Source organism: Monopterus albus, unplaced genomic scaffold (assembly GCF_001952655.1).
Source record: "Monopterus albus unplaced genomic scaffold, M_albus_1.0 scaffold26.1, whole genome shotgun sequence".
In the NCBI taxonomy this organism is placed as follows: Eukaryota; Metazoa; Chordata; class Actinopteri; order Synbranchiformes; family Synbranchidae; genus Monopterus; species Monopterus albus.
The window spans coordinates 3,968,119-3,971,035 of record NW_018127906.1 but is presented as its reverse complement, the minus strand read 5'-3'; the positions used below and the strand labels follow the sequence as shown (position 1 = coordinate 3,971,035).

At 40.3% G+C, this 2,917-nt stretch overlaps 1 protein-coding gene across 1 annotated transcript in view; it reads right to left on the bottom strand.

Moving 5' to 3' along the window:
* LOC109957307 (SEC14-like protein 2) overlaps positions 1-2,917 on the bottom strand; it is a 17,933-nt gene that overhangs the window by 4,835 nt on the left and 10,181 nt on the right. The window lies entirely within an intron of this gene.

Below are 2,917 nucleotides of genomic sequence, written 5' to 3'. Positions count from 1 at the left end.
ACATTGCTGTTAAACTGCTCATCCGTGTAATACTTGCAGTTATTTTCAGAGTTCTTAAAAAAGTTTTTTTCAGGGTCAAAGTCATCGTCCGATTCATGATAATGTTGTTCAGTGTCTCCAATTGTGTTCAATTCCAGATCCAGTCCCTCAAAAACTATTAACCTCTGTAGCAAATCACTTGCCTCATTCCGTACGTGGGTCATACTTGTTGTTGGTTCCTGCTAATTGTTTGTTCCAACACTCATCTGCCCTCGCAGATATCAATCTGTTCAAACAGTTCAGGGCCAAGCCAACAGATGGCAGGGATTTCCTGATGTGAACTCAGCTGACTAGGGATTGTTATCTAATGCCAATCAGTTTAGTCCAGGAGGTGATAAGTAGATCAACATTATGTATAGTTGGCGGCTGTGGCTTAGGAAGTAGAGCAGGAAGTCTCCCAACCGGAGGGTTGGCTTTTCGATTCCCGGTTTCTCCAGTCCACGTGTTAAAAGTATTCTTGAGCAAGATACTGTACCCCTAGATGCTTCTGGTGATATCAGCGGTGTGTGAGTGCTTGTGTGCACAAATGGGTGAATGGGAAATTGTGTAAAGTGCTTTGAGTGTGCATCAGTGCATAGAAACGGGCTATATAAGTATACATGTAAGACCATTTACCAGGTGACAGATGGATCTTATGCAAACATTAAAGAAAATCTTGTATACTTTTTGATAAACAGAAGGTTTAGGAATCTTAGAAGCCTGTTGGTTCATATGTTCAGAAGGTTTTCAGACTTGTAGCATAGTTGTTTATAGGATGTGAACATTATTATGAAGTCAACTCTTTTGTAGCTAGCTTAGCTTAGCAGTAAGACTAGAGGCAGGGAGAAACAGCTAGACTAGCTCTGTTCAACAGTAACAAAATATGCCTGCCAGCATCTCTGAAGATAATTTAGCACGTTACATTTAGTTTGTTTAATCTGTGGAAAAAACAAGTTAAAAAATTCATTGCTTGTGGTTTTAAGGGGCACTGTGTGTTGGATGTTGTGTTGCTGGATTGACTTTGAGGTGAGCTGTTTCCCTCTGCTTCAGCTGTCTCCTGGTTTTAGCTTTATTGTATGTCTACTGCATAGACACAAGAACAGTGTCAATGTGCCGTCAAACAGCTAGCTAACTAAAAACGCTTGTTTAAAAACAGTAGGAAAAAATAAAACACTTTGAGGCTGAGCATCTCAATTTCTTGAATCTTGAATGTGGCTGAAAAATGAATTTCTCTCCTTCTGCTCCTCATGTGTCCTGGGCCCAATTATTAATCTACAGAAACAGTGACAAACCCAGGTCAGTCTTCTTATCTACAGCATTATCTGTTGGCATGTGACTAGTCAAGCTGTTGTCTGCTCTAGTTGCTCAGTACTACACTGCCTAGGAAACAACTCAGGTGAGACAGCATCTCTTCTGCTGAGGCTGTTATTTCTACACAGCGAGGCAGCTGGGATAGAGCGGGAGCTTTTCTTGAGTATTTTAATTCATTTCTCATCTGCAATTTACTGTGGATTGTCTGCAGGACAATGTCCAACATTACCTGTTATAATTCACATGGGACACAGTGTGATCAGTGCAGCAGTTCCTTCTCATATACTCACAGCCACTTTATTAAGTACAGTTGTATGCAATTCTGTGCAACACTTCTGCCTTAACATCTGTGTATATGAAGTTCAAAATGTTTCAGTTTTTGGTGAAATTGCCATAAATGTATAAATTAAATTATACACTTCTCAACCTAAGCAAATACAATGCAGATGCTGTGTCAAGCCACATATCTTCCCTTTGCTTTGGTGAGGACAGGGTTCAGGGACACTTTGTGTTAAATGTAGGTTAGGTCTGAAAAAATGGTATTGCTTATCATGTGGCTCTGAAGATTTATGATGGTGTGGCCTGACACCCCCCTCTTTGCGGCCAAGTAATGGGTAAACATTATTTAACTTGTATACTGAGCTCCCATATGAATGCTCTTCCATTCTTTGGCACATTCAATTGTGTATTATTGACTGTTATTATTGAGGTCATAGTTGAAGGTGGTGTTGTGTATCAGGAAAGGCATCCGGCGTAAACACGTGCCAAATTTCAACTTGAGAATTGTCTTTGTGACAATTGTGTCTTTGCTGTGGTGACCCCTAAGGGGAACAGCCAAAAGTGACAGAGTTAAAGGTGGTGTTGTACTGGACTACATTATATTCAGAGGTGTTCCTAATATTCTGACCCTCTCATGTATGTAGCTGGGGAGGACAAAAATATAGAAACACCTCTGAATATAATGTAGTCCTGTACGACACCACCAATTTATACATTTATGACAGTTTCACCAAAAACAAAGATTTTGAGCTCTATAAACACAGATGTTAAGGTGGAAGTGCTGCATTGGCGTGCACACAATTGCACAGGTGTACCTAATAAAGTGGCTGGTGAGTGTATGTGACAGAGAGAAGCTGTTTTTAGCATGTGTGCAAGTTACACTGGTTTACTGTGATTCAGACTGTCCAGAAAAATCCTTTGCATTATCACTGACCTGCTGTGATCAAACTGGCTCATTAACATAACAGGATCTCTCACATATCCACTGTCGGCAGTGTTAACATGATGATGATGATGATCATGTGTTTTAGAAAACATCCCCTCTGCTGTGTTTAGTTTGGCCTGTCTGCAGACTGGATGAGACATTACCATATTCCTGTTCAAACAAATTATTTCTTTTGTGATGGGAAAAAAAACGCTGAATGGAGAACTCACATAAAACATACTGTAGTTTGCCAGTCAAATAATAAACTCACAGCATGTCACCTGCATATGTATGTATATTCACCAGCCAGCCAAACCAAGCACAGGATGCAAACCAGTAAGAGAAAACTACAGGGCAGGAGTCAAACATTTCAGGAAACTGAGC